Source organism: Microcaecilia unicolor, chromosome 13 (genome assembly GCF_901765095.1).
Source record: "Microcaecilia unicolor chromosome 13, aMicUni1.1, whole genome shotgun sequence".
NCBI classification, from domain to species: Eukaryota; Metazoa; Chordata; class Amphibia; order Gymnophiona; family Siphonopidae; genus Microcaecilia; species Microcaecilia unicolor.
Window position 1 is genome coordinate 78,618,873 of NC_044043.1, and position 13,913 is coordinate 78,632,785.

At 43.1% G+C, this 13,913-nt stretch overlaps 1 protein-coding gene across 1 annotated transcript in view; it reads left to right on the plus strand.

Moving 5' to 3' along the window:
* Nucleotides 1–2,246: 2,246 nt before the first annotated feature.
* Nucleotides 2,247–13,913, plus strand: part of CCDC27 (coiled-coil domain containing 27) — a 58,085-nt gene continuing 46,418 nt past the window's right edge. Inside the window, exons 1-2 of the mRNA XM_030185655.1 lie at nt 2,247–2,521; nt 13,807–13,895. The gene's annotated coding sequence lies outside the window, so the exon portion shown is untranslated. The remainder of the gene's footprint in view (nt 2,522–13,806; nt 13,896–13,913) is intronic.

A 13,913-nucleotide genomic window follows, 5' to 3' on the forward strand; every position in this document is an offset into this window, starting at 1 on the left:
CTTGTTTGGGATAATGTGGGATGTAAAAGTAATAAATAACGTATGGCATAGAAGTCTCAAAATAGTCATTTAACAAAGGATGTTATACTCTAACCTTGACACTGGTTTTTGTTTTAATATAAAAAGCAAATGCTTTGCAAAGAAATCCCAGAGCCGTCCACTTAATCCGTTCACACCACATCTCATTACTTTACCATCTCGGAAGGTCTTGTGTGGACGAACAGCTCTCAGTAAAGTCAGCCAAAAAAGAATACTGTCCTTTAACATCTCTCCGAACGCTCGCTTTCCTTTGAATTTTACGGTCTCGCTTTTTTGAAGGAGCCCAGTAAAACTGTTGCAGTCCTCCATATAAAATCAGTCAAGGATGCTAAAGCCATCCCAGGCTCTGAGGCAGCAGGTCCCGTAGAGTTCCCTGGACGGCAATGGGAACTGCTTAAGCTGCCCTGGAACGCTGGAGTTTGTTTCCCTTCAAAATGTTCCACGGTTCTGGTTCTGATTCTTGGATCCGGGGATTGATTTCTCCCCGCTAGCTCTTTCGGTTCAGTGGCCTGAAGAAGGTAACAAGATAGCTGGGGGAATCCTCCCCCTACCCCCCGGCGCTGTCCGCCCCTTTGGTGCTGAAAGTGCCTGCACTCGGAGAATCGGCAAATCTCACTCGCTCTTTCATTGGTCGCGTGGGTGAACAGTGGCGTTCCAAAAAAAAAAAAAAAAAAAAATTCTGAATTATAAAATAGCAGTCTGAGTAAAACCGTCTTTCTGTCTTTTGATTTCCGGGAAAAAGTTTCCATTTGACAATTTTAAGCCCAAACAGCATTTGCTTTATAACTAAGGAGTAAGTGGAAGTGAAGGAAGGTCAAGCCAGTAGGAGACATGAGAATTAGTGTATTGCATCATAAAACAGAACATCCATGAAACATTACAAGAAGGGCATCTTTGAATATCAAAGCTTTTTATTTATAGTAAACTAGTAAAAAAAGCCCCGTTTCTGATGCAAATGAAACGGGGGGGGGGGGGGGGGAGGGGGGGCTAGCAATGTTTTCTTCTGTGTGCATGTGGGAGTGTGTGTGTCCCTGCCCTCTGGCCTCTCTCCCCTCCCCCCTCTGAGTCCTTCACTGTTACAGAGCCAGCGATTTGATTTCGTGCTCTGCTGTTTTCCTTCACTGACTGTGTTACAGAGAGGGCGGGGCAGACACTCATAGGGAAACCAGACTCGCCCCCCTTCACACTTCCGGCTGGAGGCTTCATAGAAGGTTGGTGTTGCCTTTTATATAGAGAGATGATTACCATAATCGAAAGTAAATTTGATTTAATACTGTTTTCATAAACTTCAGAAAGCGGTCAATAGAAATAGAATAAAATAAAACAGAGAAAAGAAAATAAGATGATACCTTTTTTATTGGACTAACAATACATTTTTTATTAGCTTTCGAAGGTAGCTAATCAAAAAAAATGTATTTAGTCCAATAAAAAAGGTACCATCTTATTTTCTTTTCTATGTGTTATTTTATTCTATTTCTATTGACTGCTTTTAGAAGTGGACTAACACGGCTACCACATCTCTCTATAAACTTCAGAGAAACTACCTTACATCTGATCTTTAGGAGACAGCCCTGTGCTTTCAAATTAGCTGATGTCTCCCTCGGATCACCCCCAGCCTCAATACCGATCTACACATTATAAATGCCTGCTACCATCCCGTCAAGGAACTGCCAGAATACATCCAGGTCACATAACCCACATTCAAAGCACACCACATAGTTACCAATAACATATATTCCTTCTTTATCAGAGGTTCTGAATTGCTCAAGTTGGACTTTACTGTTTCATAGATCTGAGTTATTTAAAAATGCGACTCCTAGTGGGAAACAGACGCAGATCCGATAGTGTATGTGCTTTCTTTAAAAAAACGCATGGTAAAATGTTCTCAGAACAAGAGGCAAGCTTGCAGCCTGCAGAGCACCTACGAGCTTATTTAATTAACTCTTCTCTGAAACCTCCAGACTCTCCAGCCGGGTAGGAGAGCTGCTGTTGGTGTTTCATTTGGAGAGAGGGTGAGCCCGGGCAGCTGTAGCGCTGCGCCCCCTCCCCTTCTGCTCAGCCCAGGGAGTGGCCCGAATTCTGGCACCTCTTCTACACAATGCCTGCTCTTCTGACGCGACAATCGGTCGCATAGCAACGGCAGCACTCAAAGTGCCGTCCGCTCCAATATATCAGACCTTACTCACCATGAATCTATTGGTGCTCACCACGGACTGTAGGGTCATGGCACGTGACTTTATGCCTTGATTGCCAAGTTGATTTCCCCATTGCGCTATTTATCCGGGCTCAGCTTCACTCCTTGGGTCACACCCAGCATTCTATTCAGGACATTTAGGGTCCTGCAGCCCAGATCAATTTTGGGGGAAGGACGGGTGGAAGATTAAGCCCGCGAACTCCTACCATCCATGAGCTGAACCCTGAAAACTTGGCTGAAAGCTTCTAGAGCTCATGGTTTGAATGAAGGTTTCATGGCTGTCCACGTGTAAGTAAATCACTACAGTAAATCAGTGCTCACCCAACAGGACAGGACCCTTCCTTCAAAAGTACTGTGTAGAAATGCAGATAAGGAAGAACGCATTTTCTGATAGACGCACATTTTGTTAGTGAAATACTGTATTGAGTGAGATCCTGAAGAAGGAGAAATTAGAAATTTCGTATGCTCCATGGGAGAGGGGTAGGTAGTGCCTAGAAAAACTGCCGTACCTATTTATCCTACAACCAGATAGGAAAGTTTTCCAGAGAAGACTCTTGGAAGTGGGGGAGAAGCTACAAACAGAATGGGAGGCATGGCCATGATTTACAGGGTCCCTACTGCTGCTATAATCTGTTTGATCTTGTTCGTATTTCCTCTTATTTTCACTGTAACAAAACATTCTAATGCAAGTGCTATGCAGGGTTAGACCAAGGGTCCATCCAGCCCAGCATCCAGTCTCTGACAGTGGTCAGTCTGGGGCATCAACAGACCCAAAAGAGCAGATGCATCTCTTATTGCTCATTCCTAGAAATAAGAGATGGTTTTCCCAAGTCTACCAGGAATGTCTCCAAATATCTTTAAATCCAGCTATGCCAGATGCCTTGACCACACTGTCCAGCAAATAATTTCACTGTTTAATTGTACACTGAGTGAAAAAAAAATGCATTCTCCAATTTGTTTTCATTGAAACCTGCAATCTGTTCATTTCATAGAGTGTCCCCTAGTTCAGGAGTTCTCAACCCAGTCCTTAGAACACATAAGGCCAGTCTAGTTTTCAAATTTGTACCCCATGCTTTCCCACTCATGGCAGGCACAATGCCACTTACATATTGTATACAGGTACTTATTTGTACCTGGGGCAATGGAGGGTTAAGTGACTTGCCCAGAGTCACAAGGAGCTGCCTGTCCCTTAAGTGGGAATTGAACTCAGTTCCTCAGTTCCCCAGGACCAAAGTCCACCACCCTAACCACTAGGCCACTCCTCCATCTACAATGAAAATGCATAAATTACATTTACATGCACTGCCTCCATTGTATCCAAATTTATCCCATACATATTTATTATGGGTATCCTGAAAACCTTACTGGATGGATGTGTCCTGAGAACTGGGTTGAGAACCACTGTCCCAGTTTTAATACTATTTGAAAGGGTAAATAACTGTTCCTATTTCACCAGTTCCACCCCATTATTTTATAAACTTCTGTCATCTCTCTCTCCCTCTCTCTCTCTCTCTCTCCCTCTCTCTCTCTCTCTCCCTCTCTCCCTCTCTCTCTCTCTCTCTCTCTCTCTCTCTCTCTCTTTCAGTCATCCCTTCTCAAAAGTGAAGAGCTCTAACTTGCTTAGCATTTCTTTCATTTTCCATCCCCTTTTATCATTATGTTGCTTTTCTTTTTACCTTTTCTACTTCCATTATATCTTTTTGAGAGAGGGTGATCAGAACTCTGTTCAGTTGCTCAAAGTGTGTGGTCATACCATGAATCAATAGAGGCATTGTATTTTCTATTAGATTGTAAGCTCTTTGAGCAGGGACTGTCTTTCTTCTATGTTTTTGCAGCGCTGCGTATGCCTTGTAGCGCTATAGAAATGCTAAATAGTAGTAGTAGTCTCTTGTAACCAGAGCTAATATTGTGATGTCATAATGCCTCAGTCCACCAATAAGAGCCAACCTCATCAGTGATGTCACAATGGCTTGATTGTCCTATACTTGGCTCACTTTTATTACATAGCTCTTTGAGCAGGGACTGTCTTTCTTCTATGTTTGTGCAGCGCTGCGTACGCCTTGTAGCGCTATAGAAATGCTAAATAGTAGTAGTAGTATTTTATTCCCTATTCCTCTCAAAGTAAATTCCTAACATTCTATTTGCTTTTTGGCCACCACTACGCACTGAGCTGAGGATATTAACATATCATCCAAAGTGACTCCAAGCTCCTTTTCCTGGGTGATGACTCTTAATACGAAACCCAACACTTTGCACTTGCCCACAAGACGCCTTTTTGGTTCCGATTCCGGTTTCCCACACGTTTCTAAGGATCCTTGGAACTGTAACTCTTTATCTACACTATAAAAGGGCCCCTAAGGTGGCAATTCTATAAATTAGTGCCTTATTTTAGGCGCTTAGCACCAATTCTGTATGGCTTAAGGGCACACCTAGGTCATTATAGAATATTAGCACAAAGCCACATCGGTGTACCAAAAGTTACAACAGGTCAATGGCTAGCATAAGTAGGAACACCTACATGTGCCATTCAATGCACACAACTGATAGTATTCTATAAGTCGCTTGGTGACATGCCAATGACACACCCATGCTCTGCCCATACATACATACTACTACTACTACTACTACTTGACATTTCTAAAGCACTACTAGGGTTACGCAGCGCTGTACAATTTAACATAGAAGGACAGTCCCTGCTCAAAGGAGTTTACAATCTAAAGGACAAATGTACAGTCAGTCAAATAGGGGCAGTCTAGATTTCCTGAAAGGTATAAAGGTTAGGTGCCGAAAGCAACATTGAAGAGGTGGGCTTTGAGCAAGGATTTGAAGATGGGTAGGGAGGGGGCTTGGCGTAAGGGCTCAGGAAGTTGATTCCAAGCATAGGGTGAGGCGAGGCAGAATGAGCGGAGCCTGGAGTTGGCGGTGGTGGAGAAGGGTACTGAGAGGAGGGATTTGTCATGTGAGCGGAGGTTACGGACGGGAAATGAGGGTAGAGAGGTAATGAGGGGCTGCAGACTGAGTGCATTTGTAGGTAAGAAGGAGAAGCTTGAACTGTATGCGGTATCTGATTGGAAGCCAGTGAAGTGACCTGAGAAGAGGGGTTATATGAGTATATCGGTTCAGGCGGAATATAAGACGTGCAGCAGAGTTCTGAACAGATTGAAGGGGGGATAGATGGCTAAGTGGGAGGCCAGTAAGGAGTAGGTTGCAGTAGTCAAGGAGAGAGGTAATGAGAGCGTGGACGAGAGTACGGGTGGTGTGCTCAGAGAGGAAAGGGCAAATTTTGCTGATGTTAAGAGAAAGAAGCGACAGGTCTTGGTTATCTGCTGGATATGCGCAGAGAAGGAGAGGGAGGAGTCGAAGATGACTCCGAGGTTGCGGGCAGATGAAACGGGATGAGGGTGCCATCAACTGAGATAGAGAGTGGAGGAAGAGGAGAAGTGGGTTTTGGTGGAAAGACGATAAGCTCGGTCTTGGACATGTTCAGTTTCAGGTGGCGGTTGGACATCCATGCAGCAATGTCGGATAAGCAGGCCGATACCTTGGCCTGGGTCTCCGCGGTGATGTCTGGTGTGGAGAGATATAGCTGGGTGTCATCAGCATAGAGATGATACTGGAAACCATGAGATGAGATCAGTGAGCCCAGGGAAGAGGTGTAGATTGAAAAAAGAAGGGGTCCAAGGACAGATCCCTGGGGAACTCCAACAGAGAGCGGGATTGGGGTGGAGGAAGATCCATGAGAGTGTACTCTGAAGGTGCGGTGGGAGAGTTAGGAGGAGAACCAGGAGAGGACAGAACCCTGGAACCCAAATGAGGACAGTGTGGCAAAAAGTAAATCATGATTGACAGTATCAAAAGCAGCGGATAGATCAAGGAGGATGAGGATGGAGTAGTGGCCTCTGGATTTGGCAAGGAACAGGTCATTACAGACTTTAGAGAGTGCCGTTTCTGTCGAGTGTAGAGGGCGAAAACTGGATTGAAGCGGATCGAGGATGGCATGAGAGGAGAGAAAATCAAGGCAGCGGCTGTGAACAGCACGCTCAAGTATTTTGGAGAGGAAGGGTAGGAGGGAGATGGGGTGGTAGTTGGAGGGACTGGTAGGGTCAAGTGATGTTTTTATGAGGAGAGGTGTGACTACGACGTGCTTGAAGGTGTCAGGGACAGTTGAAGTGGAGAGAGAGAGGTTGAGGATATGACAGATGGAGGGGGTGACAGTATGCACTAATGGTTGGATTCTATAAATCATGCTAAAAATTAGGTGCTGGAAAAGATCAGTGCTAAGCATGATTCTTGCACCCAAACTATAAGCGTCAGATTTAATGCCTGCTTAAAACTAGGTGTAAATGCAGGCGCCCCATGTTAGGTGTGCTGAGCCAGTATTCTAGAACTACATGCATATCTTTTTGGAACACCCCTGACATGCCCATAGCCATGACCCCTTTTGTGATATGTGCTATGGGAGACAGGTGCGCTGCCTTATAGAATAGCACACAGCCAGATGCATGTGCAAATTCTAATGGGTGCCAATTCACTCAATAATTGATTGTTAGCATCCAATTATTGATAGTTAACAGCTCGTTAGCCAATTAATTTGTGCATGTATTTTGGGAGCATGCTCAAATTTTGGCACACAAATCTAGGTATCATATATAGAATCTGGGCATGGGCTTACCGCTCTGACGGGACTACCGTGGCTGCCGGCGGTAGTCCTGCCCCAAGCACACGCCATTTCCTGGGGAAAAAGAAAACCCCCATAAATGGCTTGCATGGCGGTAACCCGGCAATAATCGGGCATCGCTGCAAACTGCCCAGTTACTGCCGGGTTAACGTGGGATCCCTTATTGCCACCTCAGTGGGTGGTGGTAAGGGCTTCTCGCTGCATGGCCATGCAGTAAGCGTTCTCTTACTGCATGGCCATGTGTGCCTGGGGTCTTTTTATGTGCTGCGGTAAAAAGGCCCCTGGTGTGCGTGATAAATGGCCCCCACCGCTAGCGCAGGGTCCTTTTTCATGCAGCTTGATAAAAGGACTCCTTATATTGTAAGCCCTCTGTGGACAAGAAAATGCCTACTGACCTGAAAATAAGTCTCCTTGATCTATGCCCAAAAAGGTGTGAGCTAAATCTAAAAATCCTATTTAGGATTAGTAACAGATATTTGCTGATTTTCAGTGCATCACCGGCTAACTTTGGCAGGTCATATTTGGCCTCGTCAATACCAGGCCTAGTTGCTGAATATCAGCTTGGCTGGTTAAAGTCAAACTGGCCAAAAATAAAATGCATATTCATTGCCGGTCACCGGAAATGACCCAGCATTGAATATCCGGTCTCAGCGCTGACCACAAGAGTCAACGCAGCTAACTCCGGTGGTCTGAATATTGACCTCTTAGTTTTCAACCGTTTCTTAAATTGGAACACACCAGCACATAAGCATAACTGTCCTCCTGTTTCTCTAAGTTGCTATGTTTCTATACATTGCAGATAACTTAAGTACACAACACTATTTACATCCTATTGAATGAAAATGTGCCCTTTGCATTGTATTTCTGTCTGCAGTAGGATTTAGGTCTCTAGTGGACAGATTGTTAAAGCACTTGTGTAAGCAATGATAACGTCATTGACAGCTAGAACACAATGTCAAACATGAGTTCATTGCTAAGGAAATTCAAAACAATCCACATTCCCATGCTTTACATGAATTATTATTCATGCTGTTATTCCCTCCTACCTATCAACTCTGATGGTTTCCTACAGACCTGCACCCTTCCTACGCTCTTCCACTGGAAACCATTTAACTACCCCTCCCCTCTCCTGTTTGAGATCTGAGTCCATTCCACACCCTGCTTTCTTTTTCACTGGTCCCTCTCTCTGGAATTCCCTCCCTCCTGACCTCCAAGCTGAATTATCCTATTCCAGTTTTAAGGTTTAAATTAAAACCTACCTTTTCTCCAAGGCTTTTGGTGATGTTCCATAGCTTGGCCGATGGACTGGTGGTGTGGTAGACATCCACTGCTTCCTTTATGCCTTAGTTTCCTTTTCTCTTTGGCTTTCCTGTACATTATAATAGTTTTTTTCTATCTATTATTTTAGCTTTTATCCACTTTGATTTGTGGTTTTTTTTTAATGTTATTTATAAGGTTTACATCATTTTTTACAAGACATACTCTTGTTATTCAGAAACACAGTAGAAACCAAAAAACAGAATGAAATACCTTAAAGGCAAATAAAGTCAGACCACAATCTCTCAGGAAGCGTTACAAAATTATAGGAGATTATTATTCTACTACATATATCATCTATATATATATATATAGCGATAGGTACAAACATAAAGAGGCTATACGTTGCTACCTATCCTATTCTTCCATTTCCAACATTATTTTTATTACTTTATCTTTTTTTTTTTATTATTTAAATTGTGTTTATTGCAATCCAAACATCAACAGTTTACAATTATATTTCAAGTAACATAACTTATGGAATACAGTGTTCATCTTGCCTTTTTCTTTATTTCATCCTATCCTATTCCCCATCCCTTCTCCCCCCCCCCTCCCTTCCCATAACCCAACCCTTCCCTGTCAAGCATAAGTCAACAGTTCAATATTTACTTTATTTTTTTTAAATCAAGACAAGCTTTCAAATGCTCAGGAGAGTAAAAGGTGTATTTCATCTCTCCATATCGGACCAAACATTTACATGGATGAGCAAGAAAAAAAATGTTCCCCCTAAATTCAATGTTGCCTGTCTCATTGCCCAAAACAATTTCCTCCGTTCTTGATCTGACTTGGTAACATCTGGATAAATCCAAATTTCTTTCCCTCCAAAAAACATATTTGAATATCTAAAATAAAGTCTTAGAACTGCATTCAAGTCTGGTTCAAACACAAAGGAAACAAGAAGCATAGCTCTCTCGGTGGTATATTATTCACATCAATGTTTATATCCTCTCCAACTTCTTCCTTATTTCTCTGGGAATTCTTAGGCAAATAATAAATCTTATTAACAGGAGGAATGGCATCCTGTGGTATTTTCAGATTTTCAACCAAATATCTTTTGAATAAGTCCAAAAGTATTTTAAGCACATAAGCACTGCCATACTGGGAAAAGACCAAGGGTCCATCAAGCCCAGCATCCCGTCTCCGACAGTGGCCAATCCAGGCTTCAAGAACCCGGCAAAACCCATTAAAAAATTTAATTTTTAATAATGTTCAATGGACTTTTCCCTCAGGAATGGGATTATATAAATTTGTTCTAGAGGTCTATAAAATAATGAGTGGAGTGGAACAGGTGGATGTGAAGCGTCTGTTAACGCTTTCCAAAAATACTAGGACTAGGGGGCATGCGATGAAACTACAGTGCCGTAAATTTAAAACAAATCGGAGAAAATGTTTCTTCACCCAACGCGTAATTAAACTCTGGAATTCGTTGCCGGAGAACGTAGTGAAGGCGGTTAGCTTGGCAGAGTTTAAAAAGGGGTTAGACGGTTTCCTAAAGGACAAGTCCATAAACCGCTACTAAATGGACTTGGGAAAAATCCATAATTCTGGGAATAACATGTATAGAATGTTTGTACGTATGGGAAGCTTGCCAGGTGCCCTTGGCCTGGATTGGCCGCTGTCATGGACAGGATGCTGGACTTGATGGACCCTTGGTCTTTTCCCAGTGTGGCATTACTTATGTACTTATATATGTGTGAGTAAAATTACTCACATTCTTTTCCTCACTGTAAAAGGAGACATTCCTAGGGATGGGGTCTGGGACGACACCAATACTTTAGCATTTGCTAAAGTATGTGTGTATTTAACTCAGTTGAAGTAGGCATGTAAGGGGAGTCTTTTGCTAAGGTGCACTAGCGTTTTTAGTACGTGCTAAAAATGGGCACATGCTAAACGCTAGAGACGCCCATAGAAATACATTGGCGTCTCTAGCATTTAGCATGCACCTATTTTTAGTGTGCGCTAATAAAGCTAGCATGCCTTAGCAAAAGACCCCCCTAAGTTAGCAGGTGGAAATGTGTGTGGGTCCTTTATCTGGGGATAATTTTCAAGATGAAAAGATATGCATATTTTCACTTTGACAATCCAACAATGTCTGTGGAGTGAAGAATAAATGAGTACTTTTCATTCACGCAAGCAAATGTAAAATCAGCGCCATAAAAAGAACAGTTTTATCTGGACATAGAATAAAAGGATACTTAAGAATAAGAAAAGAAGCAGAAGAACCACGAAAAGGTGAAGGTAATGATTTGATCGACCTACAGGGTGAGGCAAAAAAAGAAAAGTTACCGCCCTACAGTTTTTTGCAATTTTCTCAGCAGCAACTTTGAATTTCAGTGAGAAATTTTACATACTTATTTAGTCATCATACTTAAGAACATAAGAGTAGCCATACTGAGGCAGACCAATGGTCCATCTAGCCCAGTATCCTGTTTTGCAAACAGTGACCAAGCTAGGTCACACTTACCTGGCAGAAACCCAAATTGTGGCAATATTCCATACTATAAAATACCAGGGCAAGCAGTTGCTTCCAATGTCTGTCTCATAGCAGACTATGGACTTTTCCTCCAGGAATCCGTCCAAACCTTTTTTAAACTTATGAAGTTTAATGCAATACCACTCTGTATTTCTCATTCCGATAATGGCGATCACCACTACGGCATAATGTAAGCCACATTGAGCCTGCAAATAGGTGGGAAAATGTGGGATACAAATGCAACAAATAAATAAACCAAGATACGCTGTTACCACATCCTCCGGCAAAGAGTTCCAGAACTTAACTATACGTTGAGTGAAAAAATATTTCCTTCTATTTTTACTATTAAATAAAATTTAATTATCTTAAGCTATGTTGGTGTTTTACTGACATTTTGGCGTTACTACCTAGTGATTTTTGAGCATTAAAAATGTTTGAACTAAACCACAGTAAAATAATGCCATTCAAAGGATACAAGTAACAATCAGGGGCATTTTCGAAAGAGAAGGACACCCATCTTCCGACACAAACCGGGAGATGAGCGTCCTTCTCTCAGGGTCGCCCAAATCAGCATAATCGAAAGCCAATTTTGGGCGCCCTCAACTGCAGTTCATCGCGGGGATAACCAAAGTTCATGGGGGCGTGTCAGAGGCGTAGCAAAGGCAGGACTGGGGCGTGCTTAAAAGATGGGCGTCCTCGGCCAATAATGGAAAAAAGAAGGGCGTCCCTGACAAGCATTTGGTCGACTTTACTTGGTCCATTTTTTTTCACGACCAAGCCTCAAAAAGGTGCCTGAACTGACCAGATGACCACCGGAGGGAATCGGGGATGACCTCCCCTTACTCCCCCAGTGGTCACCAACCCCCTCCCATCCTAAAAAAAATTTTAAAATATTTTTTGCCAGCCTCTATGCCGGCCTCAAATGTCATACCCAGCTCCATGACAGCTGTATGCAGGTCCCTGGAGCAGTTTTAGTGGGTGCAGTGCACTTCAGGCAGGTGGACCCAGGCCCTTCCCCCCCTACCTGTTACACTTGTGCTGATAAATGTGAGCCCTTCAAAACCCACCCGAAACCCACTGTACCCACATGTAGGTGCCCCCCCCTTCACCCCTTAGGGCTATGATAGTGGTGCACAGTTGTGGGGAGTGGGTTTTTGGGGGTTTGGGGGGCTCTGCACCGAAGGTAAGGGAGCTATGCACCTGGGAGCAATATGTGAAGTCCACTGCAGTGCCCCCTAGGGTGCCTGGTTGGTGTCCTGGCATGTGAGGGGGATCAGTGCACTACGAATGCTGGCTCCTCCCAAGACCAAATGCCTTGAATTTGGTTGTTTTTGAGATGGGCGTCCTCGGTTTCCATTATCGCTGAAAACCGGGGACGACCATCTCTAAGGTCGACCATCTCTAAGGTCGACCATCTCTAAGGTCGACCATCTCAACATTTAGGTCGACCAATCTTTAAGGTCGACCTAAATGTTGAGATTTGGGCGTCCCCAACTGTATTATCGAAACGAAAGATGGACGCCCATCCTGTTTTGATAATAGCAGTTTCCCTGCCCCTTCACGGGGCCATCCTGTGGGGATGCCCTCAGGAAAATTTGGATGCCCCTCCACGTGTCAGAAATTTGCAGTTACTATGAATGCTCAGTGTTCATCCCCTGCTTTAACACAGGCTTTCGGTCGCTTTGGGAAATTCTTAACATTATTGTTGATCGGTCACTGTGGCAGGCTGTCCCAGATCATCTGCCGACATCTTGCCCATGGTTGCCATTCTAATACAAAATGCATTTAAAAGAAATTATCTGTAAATTATCATATTATTAAATACAAATTATTCAAATTCAGATCATGGTTTACAAAAGTCTGTGTCACTATGACATCATTAACAGTAAGCTGGTAACCCTTTTTTTTTTTTTTTTCAAATAATGGTTGTTTCACAGTGCAAACATTTTTGAACACGCAAAAATCGCTGGGTGGTCATGGTAAAAGGTCTGTAACTTTATTGTTTTTAAAGATAATCTCATTCCACTCAGCACATAAATGTAGGTAGTAACAACAAATAAATCTGTAAAATTTCACTTGGAAGTCCCAAGCATTTGCTGAGAAAACAGCAAAAAACTTCCCTCACCCTGTAAGTATAAGTAACTAGGGCTGGTATGGATTATCCTACATAGACCCTGCTTCTTATATGTGTCCTGACAAAAGGACTGTCCTTTGGGTATGGCATCCACTCCAGGTCCCACATTTTGGGGGGGCCTATGGTTTAAGGGGTCCCATATATTGATACTTCTGTCAGTAAAGTACTTCTCTGCTCTTCTGGCCTGCCCACAGTAAAGTCTTTTTCCTTTCTCTGCCATGAAAGTAGCAGCCTTTTTACAGAGGCCCAACTTGGCACAATCATCCCCCTAAAACCTCTTTCTCTCCCTAGCACAGTCCATTTCTCTCTCTCTCCATCCCACTGGCAGAAGGAGAATAATGTCTCTTACTTGCATCTGCCGCCTCTCCTGCCAACTTCCATCTGAAGACTAACTTACAGAGACCTACAGGGAACCTACAGACACCATGCAGTCAGACTGCAGATGGAAACCAGCAGACCAGAAGGCAGATGCAGATCAGAAACACTGCTCTCCTGTCTTTCCAGCAGGGAGATGGGGGAGAGGATTGCACTGAGGGGAGTCAGAGGATGGTGCCCAGAGGTTGGATGAAAGGATCTCCATTGCTGCAGGTAGAGAATGAGTGAGGATCATGTGAGTGAGGGAGAGGGGCTTTGCATAGAATGTATGGCCAGATGGACCTTGAATCTGACCCAGGGATATGTAGGTTACATCCAAAATCTATCCATCCCAGTCTTATGTATGTCTGTCTATATGCAGAGTGCTCAAATATTTGTGATAATGTGGTGAAAATGTTTTCCAGTCACATGACTGCCAACACAAGTGATTTTTGAGAGTTAGTATCGATACCTTTTCTCCATGGCTCAATAGCCACATTTTTGGTTCATTTAACGTATTGAAACCAGAAAGAAAATAGTTTCCTTCAGCAAAGAATTTTCTCAAATTAGCATATTTTGACACATTCTTTTTTTAAAATATATATATTTTATTTCAGGTTGCATTTTTTTAAAAGGTGAAACCATTCAAATGAATGGTTTCAAAGACAATGAAAAAAAGATGATTGAATAATGATTTCATTGTAAGGTAAGCTACTCCAAGCCT